A 16,232-nucleotide genomic window follows, 5' to 3' on the forward strand; every position below is an offset into this window, starting at 1 on the left:
TCAATGGGGACCCGAACTTTTGTGCTTTGTAAAGCCTCCTTACATGCTACATACCCCAAATTTACAGGGTATGTGCACCTTGGGAGTGGGTACAAGAGGAAAAAAAAATTTAGCAAAAAGAGCTTATAGTTTTTGAGAAAATCGATTTTAAAGTTTCAAAGGGAAAACTGTCTTTTAAATGCGGGAAATGTCTGTTTTCTTTGCACAGGTAACATGCTTTTTGTCGGCATGCAGTCATAAATGTAATACATATAAGAGGTTCCAGGAAAAGGGACCGGTAATGCTAACCCAGCAGCAGCACACGTGATGGAACAGGAGGAGGGTGGCGCAGGAGGAGAAGGCCACGCTTTGAGACACAACAACCCAGGCCTTGCATGAGGACAAGAAGCGTGCGGATAGCATGCTTTGTACCACCATGCAGTCATAAATGTAATAAAGATAAGTGGTTCAATAAACAGGGACCACGCGGCAACGCTAACCCAGCAGCAGCACACGTGATGGAACAGGAGGAGGCGCAGGAGGAGAAGGCCACGCTTTGTGAGACACAACAACCCAGGCCTTGCATGAGGACAAAAAGCGTGCGGAGAGCATGCTTTGTACCGCCATGTAGTCATAAATGTAATAAAGATAAGAGGTTCAATAAACAGGGACCACGCGGCAACGCTAACCCAGCAGCAGCAGCAGCAGCAGCACACGTGATGGAACAGGAGGAGGCGCAGGAGGAGAAGGCCACGCTTTGTGAGACACAACAACCCAGGCCTTGCATGAGGACAAAAAGCGTGCGGATAGCATGCTTTGTACCGCCATGTAGTCATAAATGTAATAAAGATAAGAGGTTCCATAAACAGGGACCGGCAACGGTAAACCCAGCAGCAGCAGCAGCAGCAGCAGCACACGTGATGGAACAGGAGGAGGCGCAGGAGGAGAAGGCCACGCTTTGTGAGACACAACAACCCAGGCCTTGCATGAGGACAAAAAGCGTGCGGATAGCATGCTTTGTACCGCCATGTAGTCATAAATGTAATAAAGATAAGAGGTTCAATAAACAGGGACCCACGCGGCAACGCTAACCCAGCAGCAGCAGCAGCAGCAGCACACGTGATGGAACAGGAGGAGGCGCAGGAGGAGAAGGCCACGCTTTGTGAGACACAACAACCAGGCCTTGCATGAGGACAAAAAGCGTGCGGATAGCATGCTTTGTACCGCCATGTAGTCATAAATGTAATAAAGATAAGAGGTTCCATAAACAGGGACCACGCGGCAACGGTAACCCAGCAGCAGCAGCAGCAGCAGCAGCACACGTGATGGAACAGGAGGAGGCGCAGGAGGAGAAGGCCACGCTTTGTGAGACACAACAACCCAGGCCTTGCATGAGGACAAAAAGCGTGCGGATATAGCAGCAATGCTTTTTGCCGCCATGCAGTCATAAATGTAATACAGATGAGAGGTTCAATAAAAGGGACCGGAAACGCTAAACCATCCCAGATGTTCATCGGTCATGTTACTTGGTTGGGGTCCAGGAGTGTTGCGTAGTCGTTTCCAATCCAGGATTGATTCATTTTAATTTGAGTCAGACGGTCTGCATTTTCTGTGGAGAGGCGGATACGCCGATCTGTGATGATGCCTCCGGCAGCACTGAAACAGCGTTCCGACATAACGCTGGCTGCCGGGCAAGCCAGCACCTCTATTGCGTACATTGCCAGTTCGTGCCAGGTGTCTAGCTTCATGCCCGGTTTCAGGTCCAGCGGTGCCAGCCACAAATCCGTCTGTTCCTTTATTCCCCTCCAAATTTCCTCCCCTGTGTGCTGCTTATCCCCAAGGCAGATCAGCTTCAGCAACGCTTGCTGACGCATGCCAACAGCTGTGCTGCACTGCTTCCACGATCCTACTGCTGCTGGTGCTGGGTTAGCATTTCCGGATGAGGTACAGCTTTGAGATGCGTTGGAGGAGAAGGAGTCAGAGAGGTAGGTGCTGCTGTTGTTATCCAGCTGTTTGCGGCGTGGGCAACACCCGCGCCGTAGCAGGTGAGGAATCGCTGCCAGGCTCCACAAGGTTCACCCAGTGCGCGGTAAGGGAGATGTATCGACCCTGGCCGAACGCACTCGTCCAGGTGTCAGTGGTGAGGTGAACCTTGCAGGCAACGGCATTCTTCAAGCTTCGGGTTATTTAGCTGACCACGTGCTCATGCAACTCAGGCACTGCAGAGCGCGCAAAGTGGTAGCGGCTGGGAACAACGTAACGTGGGATGGCCACTGACATCATGCCCTTGAAGCTGTTTGTCTCCACCACTCGATATGGCAGCATTTCGCAGGCCAGAAGCTTGGCTATGCTGGCTGGCTGTTACTGCCACGGCCCGGGGGTCATTTGCTGGCAATTTCCTCTTGTGCTCAAACATCTCAGAGACAGACAACTCAACCGTAGCGCTGCACACCGAAGGGCTGTTGGTTGTTGTGTTTGATGAACACTGGGAGACCTCAAGAGCACTAGTCCGGAAAGTGACAGTGTCAGCATCGTCTGATGTTTGTGAATGTTGTGAACCACGCAATGGCTGGGCTACTGCTGCTGCTGAGGCGGGTCTGGTGGTGAGTCTGGTGAACCCAAGGGAGGCAGTGTTGCTGGTGGTACCCTGTCCTGCCGCGTTTGCCCACAGAGTGGGATGTTTGGATAGAATGTGGCGGCTCATGCTGGTGGTGGAGAGGTTGTTAATACTTTTCCCCCTGCTCAGGCGGGTCTTGCACACCTTGCAAATCGCCATGGTAACATCCTCAGTGCAGTCTTCAAAGAAAGCCCAGACTTTAACTGGCTGAGGACTCGGACCTCGTGCGTGATGTGCTGGTGCTGCTTAACCCACTGCTGGACGCTTGAGAGGTCATCCAAGTAATTATCTGGTCCTGTTCTTTTGGATCTGTGAGGGTTGTTGTCCTGGACAACATGGGCAGTATTGAGTGGGTTTTCTTGGGTGCTCCCCTGTGGCCTGTACGTGAACCGTCAGGGGAAACACCTCTTCCCTTGCCCCTCCCTCTTTCACCGGATTTCTTCCTCATTTCACTTATCCTTAAAGTACACGCTGACTGGCAGCAGTACAGTGGCAGTACAGAAATGCTATACAGTGGTGGGTGAGCGGTGTACCACTATTGTCAGCAGTGACACAGAGCACAATGCTATACAGTGGCGGGTGAGCGGTGTACTACTGTTCCCAGCAGACACAGAGTGGAAGTAAACACAATGCTATATAGTGTGGCTGAGCCGTGTACACAGAGTGGCATTAAACACAATGCTATATAGTCTGCTATATAGTCACCCCGAACAGGGTGATGTTCTGCAGAACCCGAACAGTGGCAAACACTGTTCGCCCAACACTACTGGGAGGGAACGCAGATTTTAGTACCTAAACACACGATACAACATGTTTTCCGGGGTCGGACTCTGAGGCACATACAGATGGTCCCGATCATCATCCTCATCATACAACTCTTCTCCTGAGTCTGACCCACCCACCACCTCTGCCACCCCAACATCCCCAGACACAGACCCCTCATCGTCCTCAACATTAACTTGGGATGCTGGCCTGAGCCAGACCTCCTCCTCCACATCAGGCCCCATCATCTCCTCAATGGCAGCCCTCATTAATCGCTCTGGCGACGGACTGATGGACACAACGTTCTCCTCCGGGAAGGGCTGCTGCTGACCACTGGCTGCTGGGGTGGATGTTATAGCTTGCGTGGGGCGTTGGCTGTTGCTGTTGTTGGGAGTGCTGCTCACAGCGGAGGTCTCTGGGGAACTCATGTTGAGCTCATATAGTGGTTGACGGTGAGTGGAGTATTACTGATCCCAGCAATATACACACTGACTGGCAGAGTACGCAATGCTATATAGTGTGGCTGAGCGGTGTACACAGAGTGGCAGTAAACACAATGCTATATAGTCTGGCTGAGCGAGCGGTGTACTACTGTTCCCAGCAGAATCAGAGTGGCAGTAAACAATGGTATATAGTCTGGCTGAGCGGTGTACACAGAGTGTCAGTAAACAATGGTATATAGTCTGGCTGAGCGAGCGGTGTACTACTGTTCCCAGCAGAATCAGAGTGGCAGTAAACAATGGTATATAGTCTGGCTGAGCGGTGTACACAGAGTGTCAGTAAACAATGGTATATAGTCTGGCTGAGCGGTGTACACACAATGCTATATAGTCTGCTATATAGTGTCAGTAAACAATGGTATATAGTCTGGCTGAGCGAGCGGTGTACTACTGTTCCCAGCAGAATCAGAGTGGCAGTAAACAATGGTATATAGTCTGGCTGAGCGGTGTACACAGAGTTTCAGTAAACAATGGTATATAGTCTGGCTGAGCGGTGTACACAGAGTGTCAGTAAACAATGGTATATAGTCTGGCTGAGCGGTGTACACAGAGTGGCAGTAAACACAATGCTATATAGTCTGGCTGAGCGAGCGGTGTACTACTGTTCCCAGCAGAATCAGAGTGGCAGTAAACAATGGTATATAGTCTGGCTGAGCGGTGTACACAGAGTGTCAGTAAACAATGGTATATAGTCTGGCTGAGCGGTGTACACAGAGTGTCAGTAAACAATGGTATATAGTCTGGCTGAGCGGTGTACACAGAGTGGCAGTAAACACAATGCTATATACTCTGGCTGAGCGAGCGGTGTACTACTGTTCCCAGCAGACACAGAACAGTGAACAGAATGCTATATAGTGTGGCTGAGCGAGCGGTGTACCACTATTCCCAGCAGACACAGAACAGTGAACAGAATGCTATATAGTGTGGCTGAGCGGGCGGTGTACCACTATTCCCAGCAGACACAGAACAGTGAACAGAATGCTATATAGTGTGGATGAGCGAGCGGTGTACCACTATTCCCAGCAGACACAGAACAGTAAACAGAATGCTATATAGTGTGGCTGAGCGAGCGGTGTACCACTATTCCCAGCAGACACAGAACAGTGAACAGAATGCTATATAGTGTGGCTGAGCGGGCGGTGTACCACTATTCCCAGCAGACACAGAACAGTGAACAGAATGCTATATAGTGTGGATGAGCGAGCGGTGTACCACTATTCCCAGCAGACACAGAACAGTAAACAGAATGCTATATAGTGTGGCTGAGCGAGCGGTGTACCACTATTCCAAGCAGACACAGAACAGTGAACAGAATGCTATATAGTGTGGCTGAGCGAGCGGTGTACCACTATTCCCAGCAGACACAGAGTGGCAGTAAACAGAATGCTATATAGTGTGGCTGAGCGAGGTACACAGAGTGGCAGTAAACAGAATGCTATATAGTGTGGCTGAGCAAGCGGTGTACTACTATTCCCAGCAGACACAGAGTGGCAGTAAACAGAATGCTATATAGTGTGGCTGAGCGAGGTACACAGAGTGGCAGTAAACAGAATGCTATATAGTGTGGCTGAGCAAGCGGTGTACTACTGTTCCCAGCAGTGACACAATGACAGGGGGGACCCTGGCTAGCGTGGCTGGAGCGCGAACTACCCTGCCTGCCTACCCAAAGCTAAACCCACAGACAAATGGCGGAGATATGACGTGGTTCGGGTATTTATTTACCCGAACCACGTGACCGTTCGGCCAATCAGAGCGCGTTCGGGTCCGAACCACGTGACCCGTTCGGCCAATCACAGCGCTAGCCGAACGTTCGGGGAACGTTCGGCCATGCGCTCTTAGTTCGGCCATATGGCCGAACGGTTTGGCCGAGCACCGTCAGGTGTTCGGCCGAACTCGAACATCACCCGAACAGGGTGATGTTCTGCAGAACCCGAACAGTGGCGAACACTGTTCGCCCAACACTAATGGGGGCCCCTCCAGTTCTGTTTCTTGAGGGGCCCATTAAGTTCTGCTAGTGATTTTTTTTTTTTAAAAACTAACTTTTTCCCCTCCGGGGGCCCAACTCTGATCCCTCCCTCACCTCGGGGGCCCCCCTCCTGTCAAGCGTGGTGGCGGAAGATTCAGCTACTGTCTCAGGGCTCCAGCAGATGATAAAGCTCCAGCTGCCTGGTCCACGCTGTCTCCTCCTCTGCACAGTCTGCAATGCTGCTCGCACTACTTCCTTATTCAATGCGAGCGGCAGAGGAGGAGACAGCTGGAGCTCTATCATCTGCTGGAGCCTGGAGACAGTAGCTGAATCTTCCGCTGCCGTGCTTGACAGGAGGGGGGCCCCTGAGTTGAGGGAGAGAGGAAAAGGAATCGGTACTCCCCCACCCACCAGGTAATTTAATATAGCCCACTGCCCCCACCTACCAGGTAATTAAATTTAACCCACCAGGTAATTGGATTTAGCCCACCCACCAGGTAATTGGATTTAGCCCACCCCTCAGGTAATTACATTTAGCCAGCCCACCCACCCAGTAATTGAATTTAGCCCACCTCTCAGGTAATTCAATTTAGCCCGCCCACCAGGTAATTTAATTTTTGTCTGACATTTTCTGCAGCACTTTAAGAGTACATAGTCATGTTACATACTGCCCTCAGAGGAGTTCACAATCTAACCACACCAAAGTCATAATCTAATCTCTTACCTTATTATTATTATGAATTTATATAGCACTGCCATCTTCTGCAGCACTTTACAGAGTACATAGTCATATCACTTCTGTCCTCTGAGGAGCTCACAATCTACTCCTGCCATAGTCATAGTCTAATGTCCTACCATATTATTAATTTATATAGCAGTGACATCTTCTAATGTCCTACCATATTATTATTATTATGTATTTATATAGCACTGGTATCTTTTGCAGCACTTTGCAGAGAACATAGTCATGTTTCTGATTTTTCTCATAGGAGCTCAAAATCTAATACCTGCCACTATTTTATGGGAGAGAACACTGGGTAATGTGTTTTTATGGTGGGAACATTTCCTACTTGCTTGTTTACTTTACTCATATGCGGGGAGGAAACAAAGGCCCACGGACTTTGGGTTGCACTCTTACTAGGAAATTGTCAATGGTCACGCCCACTGTATGTTATGGACACCCCACTGCATTTTGGCCAAGCCCATTTGCCCTTTCGTGGGGGGGGGAGGGGGCGTCATAGGTCTGAGGTGCCTAGGGCATTCCTAACCCTAAATACAGCCCTGTTTATGTGTACCACAATGGGGTATGATGGAAGCATTCTGGAAGCATACAAACATAAAGGGTGATTGTGAGAATGCTTTCACCCTAAAATGTAGAAAAATATTCTAATATGAGACTACCAGAATCAGGATGCTCCTGTTACTTGGCTCTATATCATAACAACTGTTATATACATGCATCATACTGCACAGAAGATGTGAGTTGTATGTAAAGAAAAGCCTAGAAATGCAGAAAGCACAATGATTTAAAACATCACCCTGAACAACATAAAATCCTGAACTGCAATATTTTTATTTCACTGCCACCTTCACAAACTGATTTGCCAGGCATGAAAGATGGAAATTTGTAGAAATTTGAATTTTCCTCATCTCTTATCAGCAGAAAATGAGAAACAGAATTTAATAGCAGCTGTTTTTCCCCCCTGAAATCCTGGTGTCAGTATTTGCTGCCTTCAGGGTCCAGTGAGATTGGCAGCATCCTGCAAAGAAGGAAATAACGTAACAGACGGTTTCAATGTTTTAGGAGCCCTGAAACAGGTTCTCTTTTCAACAGAAGGTTTACCTCCAGAGTTGTCTAGTCCCTGCTGTGTAAGGAGTGAAGGGAACTCTGTACAGGATGCAGAAATCACTTATATAATCAGACCTTATTTAGCACAGTGATTTCCCTCGCCTTTGCAACGCTGGGTTATAGGTTCAAATCCAAACCAGGGTACTATCTGCACAGAGTTTATATGCTTTCCTCATGTCTGCGGGGGTTTTCTCCAAGCACTCTGGTTTTGATAAATCAATTGGTTTTTCTTTAAATTGGCCCTAGACAATGATGGGCATATGACTATGGTAGGCATTAGATTGTGAGCCCCTCTAAAAACAGTTGGTGACAAGATTATATACTGTGTAAATCTCTGAGGAAGATGTCAGTACTATATTAATTCTAAATAATAATAGTGGTGGCCAGACTGTTTACAGAAAACCTGAACTGAAAATTAAAAGTCAAAATAAGCATACACAAGTCATACTTACCTTCCATGCAGTCTACTCCTCAGTGTCTTTCTCCTCTCCCGCGTCCTGTTTGTTCACTGTGATCAAGGGAATTTTCCGTCCTCCATTTTGAAAATGGCCATTACCCATAACAGCTTTCTGGTCAGCACACAATTAAACTGTAACATCGCCCACTTGAGCCATAGGGAAACATGAACATTACCTAATACATCAGTTTTCCTCTCAGCTATAACTGACAGCAACTGATATTTTACTGACAGCAACTGATATATTTCAGATCTGACAAAATATTGTCAGAACAGGAAGGGATTAATGTCAGAAGAAAATGGTGAGCTTCTGAGAGGAACTGATGGCAAGGTAACTATGTAATGTACATTTCAAGTTACCTCATGTGTTTATTTAAAATATTTTTACTCAGTACAGGTTCTCTTTAAGCTAAGGGCAGCATACATCCTTGCAGTTTTTTTGTATTGTTTCTTCTATTTCCAGGTCCGTGATGACACATAGACCTGCACCATATTACAAAAGAATGGACTACAGCATTGCCTTCATATTAAATGTGGTCACCACATACATTTAAAAAAGTTGTGCGCTAATTTAGGCGAAAGCGATAAATAATTGAATTGCAGTAGTAGAATATCAGTAGATTTACCGATATTCTACAACCTAATTCATATAATGAATACATTTCTCTATAACCTAACCTCTCCCTACTCTCACACCGAACCCTCCCCTGGTGATGCCTAACCCTAAGACCCCCCCCCCCTCCCCCTGGAGGTGCCTAACTCTAAGACCCCCTGTTGGTGCCTAACCCTAAGGCCCGGTTCACATTAGCGGTGGCCCTCCGGAATCGCCGTGCCGGAGCCGCACCGCCTGCAGAACGGACGGAACGGACGCACGGCATAGCAATTAAAGCCTATGCGTCCGTTCACATGGGTCCGTTCTGCAGAACCGGAGCCGGACCGGATCCGGGCCGGATCCGGACTCCGGCCTCCGTTCCAACATGCGCTATTTTTTCATCCGGCCCCTCCGGCAGCCGTATCCGGGGCGGAGCCGGACTGCACCATCCGGCCAATACAAACAAATGGGAACCGGAGGCCGCACAACACACTGGCTGAGAAATCCGGATGTTCTACCCCACTTCCTATGCGGATTTTTGCGGCGATATTGGCTGGGGACACATGGGCAAGCATTTTGGAGTGGAGCAGCACAGCTGGATCCGGATCCGGAGATGTTGGCAGCATGTCGCAGGTGGAGGTGAGTGCTAAACAGCAGAGGGCCTGATTCCACAGGTCCCCCTTCTGCTGACCTCCCAGACCCCAACTTTTTTTTGGTGTTTTACGTTACTTCTGCCAAACGGATCCGGATCGCATCCTGATGGACACCTGATGCAACCTGACCGGATCCGGATCGGATCCGGATCAGAACCGTACGGTTCCGATCCGGATCCGGTCCGGATCCGGTCAGGTCATCCGGTCCGTTTGGCAGACAACCGCAAGTGTGAACCGGGCCTTAGACCCCCCTGGGGGTGCCTACCCCTAAACCTCCATCCCCTGGTGGTGCCTAACCTTAAGTACCCCCTGGTGTTGCCTAATCCTAGGACCCCCCTGGCCTATAACATTAAATGATAGATAAAAATGTAATCAAGGCCACCCGCTAAATAGCGTAGCAGGTGGGACTGGCACCTGCTATTTAAAGAAAACCTGTAACGAGAAAAATTTACCCTGGGGAGTACTCACCTCAGGTGGTGGAAGCCTCCGGATCCTATCGAGGCTTCCCCCGTTCTCCTGTGTCCCACAGCGGTCTCGCTGTGCCCCTTAGAACAGCGAGGATGTAAATATTTACCTTCCCGGCTCCGGCGCAGTATTGGCTCTCCGCTCGGAGATAGGCGGAAATAGCCGATCGCTGTCGGGCTGCTCTACTGCGCAGGTGCAAGTCTCCTGCGCAGTAGAGCGGACCCGACAGAGATCAGCTATTTCCGTCTATTTCCGTGCTGAGAGCCGCAACAGCACTACTCGCTGGAGCCATGGAAGGTAAATAAATCTAGCCTGTCAGGCTTGTCGAGCCAGGATTGCGGGAGACTTCTGGGGATTTTTTTTTTCAGTACAAGGTCTCTTTAACTGGCCACCATTTTTGGTCGCGCTTTTATTAACTGCTCACCTACTGATAAAGTTAAATCTACAATCCTTAAAATAACTCCAGAATTCTAAAGTCAAAGACAGGCTGTTAATTAACTCAGTGTTCTCCCCAGGCTCTTTAAGCCGGGTGCTCCACCCAGCTAGTTTTGATGAGCATCCGGCTGTCATCAGCTCACCTCCTCCTATGCTATAAGCAGAGTTGCTCACAGAAGCACCGGCTCTGCATGATCTGGGAATATCCCATTACCTGTCCCCAAACCTTTACCCACTCACCAAACTTCCTCACAAAAATACAAAGGACTACCATTGACGTGGAGAAAATAGGCCAATGCAGCCCAATTTATTGAACAATATTTTAATATAAAACAATTCTTAATAACCTAAGAAGTATAAACCTTGCAGGACAAGGAACCCCGGAAGCTAACAAACGTAGGTAATGCAACTATATATATAACCGGCCCCCAGCCGCAAACTCCGGCTCAGGGACAGCTGCATACCCTTACTAACCTCTTTCAGATGACGGATACCCTGAGAAATTCACCCGCGTGAATTCCTCCAATAATTAACCACCGTCCTCCGGGCTCCCTGCCCCGCCACCACAAACAAGGGAGAAACCTCACCCTTGTGCAGCCCACAAACGGAGGCCCCGCTGAATACCACCCTCTAAAGCCAGGGACCACAAATCTGTACCTATGGCGTTGAGGTGTACTCCATCACGCCTCAGAAACAAATCTAAATCCTCCTCTAAATCTTCGTGTCTCACTGCCACCCCCCATTCCTAACCACAAACCGGGACACCTCCCTGTTCAGCTTCTTGCGAGCTCGATTCATTTTGTCAACGGACCGAGCCAACCTCCAATGGCTTCTGCCAATAATCTCAGACCACACTATAATTGTTCGTGGGAAAGTCGACCGCATCCTCATGAAATCACATTTTATATCTTGTATAATCTGCCTCGTGGTCCTTGAGGCCAGATCATTCCCACCGACATGGAGAACCAGTACCTCAGGGGCCCTGTCCAGGGCCACGAATCTCTGCAGTTCTGGCAATACCTTGGCCCATTGCATGCCCGGAATTCCGATCCACCGGACAGTTGCAGTCGCTCTCGGGATACCCAACTGCCGGCCGTCCGGCCGCACAGCGGCTCTGCGTGCACCCCATGCGACATATGAGTGGCCGAAAATCCAAACCAAGATTGGAGGAGCTGGGTTATCTGAAATAAACAAAAACTGAACAACTAACATAATACCTAACACTAGTTTACCTCCCCTTCGCTGACCCTTCATACCAACTGTGGCCTGACGTACAACTGGAATCTACCTGATTCCCATCTTCCTATGCTCTTAATCTGATCATCTCGAAGCCCCCATCTGGCCGCCTCCGTGGCCGCTCCTATCCTAAATGAGTGTGATGCAAACTCAGCCGCAACAAGGCCCAAGCTGCTCAATGTTTTCCTAAACACCGCCACAAACTGGTATTTTGTCAATGGCACCCCATCTGCGTGACACAGCCATGAACCACCCGTCCGGGGGCGCACCCTCAAAAACTGACCCACCACCGCCACTGGACAACCCACTGATCCTTCCACGGGGAACAACGTGATCTTCCGGCCCCCGCCTAACTGATCTGTCTTTGATCTACGCAACTGCACCTCCACTCCTGTCTCCGACCATGCCACATCCCCTTCCAAGAAGCCACCCACCCCTCTTTTATTGGGGCTCACTAATTCACTCACCCTGAAAGCCCCGAAAAATGCCAATACAAAAGCAGCACTAAATAACAAAACCTTGTATGGGGAACTACATATCTCTCCCAGCTTCCCCAAAATTGAAATCAACAGGCCAAATGTAACTGGGCGCCTAGTATCCTTGGGGGCTACTACTTGTCTCCTCAAACCTCTCAATGCCATGCGAACTCTGAAATCTTTAGTAACATCCGTTAAACCCTGAACTTTGAAATAAAACGATAATGCAGCCACATTTTTTGCTATTACCCCCGGGGTGATCCCCGCAACCCCTTTTTCCGCCATGAATTTCAGCAACAATAACAACCTTTCTTCATCTGCTTGGCAACCTCCAACTTGTCGCCACGCCTCTCCCATTGCATCCACACCGCTGAATACGCTGCCCAGGTTGATGCTGACAATGATTGAGAAATCCAAACTCCTATTGTCCCACGGGTATCTTCCATAAGGCCGGAGGGCAGGAAGCCCCCTGCCGTTCTGCTCCCGGGACGAGGGTCCAAAATCTCTGCCATTGGAATCGAGAAAGAGCGTCAGCCACTTCATTCTCTACTCCAGGCAAATGGACTGCAAACATCAACATGTTGAATCTCAAACATATTAACACCAACTGACGCAGTACTCTCACCACCGGAGGTGATGATGCCGTCAAACTATTGATTGCCTGCACCACACCCATATTGTCGCAATTAAATCGGATTCTCCTATTCCTCAACAAAGGTCCCCACAGCTCAACCGCCACCAAGATAGGGAATAATTCTAACAGTATCAAATTTTTCGTCAGGCCTAACGGTTCCCATGTTTCAGGCCAGGCCTCGGCGCACCACTTACCCGAGAAGAACGCACCGAAGCCCAGAGATCCTGCGGCGTCCGTAAATAACTTCAAGTCATGGTTTGCGAGAGCTTCCTCCATCCACATAGAACGGCCATTAAAGTCAGCCAGGAATACCAACCACATACGCAAGTCCTCCTTGTGCTCTGCCACCAACCGGATCCTATGGTGCGGGGACGCAACGCCTGCTGTAGCCCTTGCCAAATGTCGGCAGAAAATACGCCCCATGGGCATAATTCTGCACGCAAAGTTCAGCTTACCGAGAAGCGACTGAAGCTCTCGCAAGGTGATCTTTTTTGAACCGAGCGTCCTGGTAATAGTGAGACGCAAGTCATCCACCTTATCACCAGGCAGCCTGCACTCCATGGCGACCGAGTCGATGACAATCCCCAAAAACTTGATTGTAGTCTGTGGGCCTTCGGTCTTTTCTTCTGCTAAGGGTATGCCAAACTGCGCACACACCTGGCGCATGGAGGCCAGCAGGTAAGCGCATTCAGCTAGATCCTGCCCCCCGATAAAAAGAAAGTCATCCAAATAATGAATGACTGACTTTAACCCTGACACCTCTTTGACCACCCATTCTACGAACGAACTAAAGCGCTCGAAGTAATAACAGGATATGGAGCACCCCATCGGGAGGCAGCAGTCTACATACAGGTGTGACTCCCAAAAGCAGCCCAGCAAGCGTAAACTATCTGGATGCACCGGAAGCAACCGAAAGGCTGCTTCCACATCAGTTTTAGCCAGCAAAGCCCCTTTACCTGTCCTTTTGACCAGCCGGACTGCTGAGTCAAATGACGTATAAACAACCGATGAAGCCTCAGGATCTATACCGTCATTGACCGAAAAACCTCTCGGATGAGAAAGATGATGAATCAGCCTGTACGATCCTGGGTCCTTTTTTGGGACTAAACCTAGTGGAGATACCACCAAGTCAGTAATCGGGGATTCTGAAAAAGGGCCTGCTATGCGGCCCAACTCCACCTCCTTCTGTAATTTGGCAGAAACCACCTCTGGGCGTAACATAACAGACTTTAAATTGCGATATGGCGGATGAGAACCTGGAACACCTGAACTAGGAATATGAAAACCCTCCGCAAAACCCTTACGCAGAAAATCCGCATCTGCCGCATCTGGATACCTACTTAGATATCGCTCCATCCTTTCCACCATCACTGGAGTCCTCCCTTTTGTTTGCAGCATCTGCGGAACGACCTTTGTTTTGCTTATAGCACCTGGTAAGGGCATGGCTCCCACCACAGGATGAGCATTCATGCTTGAACCTGCACGAACTTCCGAATCTGCATGCCCCCTCATTAAACTTCCAGCACACTCCTGGCTTCTTATTAGCCGGCTGCCCAGCTGACCCTGAGCTGCCGACAGCTCCCTGAAAGGGCTGATTGCTCTTAGTCCCGGGGATCATCAACTGCATCCACATGCCTATGTCTTTCTGATCCCACCTGATCGTTGGGCGAATCGCTTTACACGGCCTAAAATGTTCATCATAGCGCAGCCATGCTGAACCTCCGTATAACCTGTGGGCCTCCGCTATACATTCCTGGTAACAAAATAGGGACGAGCAACACTCGGGTTGCTTCTCCCCCAGTACACTGGCATATATGGAAAAAGCCTGTGACCAGTTTTGGAACGTCCTGGGAATGAGTCGGTACCTCCTACGTTCCTCCTCCTCTTTTTTACTCTCGTCGGGCTTGACCCGATCCAAGTTAAACTTACCCAATTGCAGTAACGAGAAGATCTCGATATACTCACCCTTCCAAATTTTTTCCCTAACGTCCTGTTTCAAATGCAAACCCAACGGTCCAGAAAAGCAAAGATAAACCTCCCCTTTTGCTGCGTCTGCCAGCCGCACCGTATCCATTTCCTTATCCTTTGGGGCATTCTGCGCCGGGGCAGTGACCACCGCGTTGGTAACCACATTCCCCCCAGGCTGCGTAACCCCACCAGCTGGCACTAATGCTGTGGACCCTCCCACACCCGAAGGAATCCATGCTGCCACAGGTGACTGCTCAGAAGCCACCTGGGTCCGACTAGGCCCCTGTAAGGCATCTCTGATGCCGACAAGCAGGGTATTAATGAGGGATAATGCCGATGATGAGCTGTCCCCTAAACCTGTAGTAACTGCTGACTGTGCTACAGACAGTGATCCCCCACTGCTACTCGCCCCACTAGCACTCTCTCCCCCCCTCACTAGCACATCACCCCTGTTATCATCATTTACAACATTTCCAACAAGGTTGCTCTCACCTGGCTGCACCGGACGTGGGTCCCGATCAGCCGACCCTCTTGGCCTTGCTGCCTCGAACCGACCACCATTTCCATCCGATCTCCCGGAAGCAGCGACCGCAGGGGAAGCGGCCCTGTTGTTACTCCTGCGCCTTTCACTTTCCAGTCGCCTCTCACCAGACCCCTCAGATTGGCGGTCCCCGTCTCGAGCCGACTGACCACGAAGTGATCCATTGCGCCCAGACCGTCCTCTGCTACCCGATGCGGTTTCCTGACGAGGTGGTGACGGAGAAGATGACCTGCCATGCCCGGCAGCCGCACTCCGTATGCTGCTATCAGAGCTACTGGACCTTGGTCTGCAAGCTTGCTTCCCCTTAGCAGCTGTCACCTTCTTCCCAGACCCCGGATTGGAGTCCTTCTTTGATCGCTTGGACTGCCTGGGTGTAGGGGCATCCGCCTCACGCTGCCGCCTCCCCTCTGCCGCCTTGTTTCCCCTAGTATCCTTCTGACCACTTCGCCTGTTTGAAGCTGCCGCTCCGCTCTGCTTGGGGTTACCTCTGCGCTGTTTGCCGCCACTAGGCCCCATACCGCTTGGGCCCGCCACCTCCTGGTCTCCTTGTGGTCGTTTACTCCAAGCCCCTTTGCTCCCAGCCGCGCTATTCTTCCTTGCTGGGGGGGCTGTAGTAGCTTGTCCCGGGCTACCTCCTCTCCTTTGACCTGCGGGGGAAGCGCTGGGACTCAGCTGCTCCGGCGGCCTGGAGATGCGTGCACTGACCCGCCCGGCTTGTTGGCTGGCTGCGCCCTCCGTCCTCTCCGCAATCTGCTGTGCCACCCATTCAGGTCCTCTTGCCGCTGCCTCGCTCCGCAGCATTGCCATCAGGCTGTCCAACTCCTCCATCACGGTGCTGTAAGCAGGAGAACACACAGAGAAGCCAACTTTCTCCTGTGATCTCCTCTCGTTCTGGCTCCTCCCCTTCCGCTGACACCCTTCCTGTCCTCAGCCACTGCTGTCCGACCCGCCTTCCCTCTGACTCAGGTCGCCTGGCCAAGCCCACCCAGAAATTAACCCCTTCCTTTCCTGACAGAAGGTCTATCCCTATCATGGGAGGCCTTCCTCAGCTCCTGCTCTCGCCTATCCAGGCCCTTCTTTCTCTCATCTCACCCCACCCGGC

The 16,232-nt window shown here is 50.3% G+C and overlaps 1 protein-coding gene and 1 long non-coding RNA gene across 2 annotated transcripts in view; one reads left to right on the forward strand and one right to left on the reverse strand.

The window, feature by feature from the left end:
* LOC137564058 (uncharacterized) overlaps window positions 1-16,232 on the reverse strand; it is a 265,554-nt gene that overhangs the window by 110,379 nt on the left and 138,943 nt on the right. The gene's annotated exons all lie outside the window — the stretch shown is intronic.
* Window positions 8,441-16,232, forward strand: part of LMO3 (LIM domain only 3) — a 157,038-nt gene continuing 149,246 nt past the window's right edge. Inside the window, exon 1 of the mRNA XM_068277377.1 lies at window positions 8,441-8,461. The gene's annotated coding sequence lies outside the window, so the exon portion shown is untranslated. The remainder of the gene's footprint in view (window positions 8,462-16,232) is intronic.

The sequence above is a fragment of the Hyperolius riggenbachi genome, chromosome 3 (genome assembly GCF_040937935.1).
Source record: "Hyperolius riggenbachi isolate aHypRig1 chromosome 3, aHypRig1.pri, whole genome shotgun sequence".
In the NCBI taxonomy this organism is placed as follows: Eukaryota; Metazoa; Chordata; class Amphibia; order Anura; family Hyperoliidae; genus Hyperolius; species Hyperolius riggenbachi.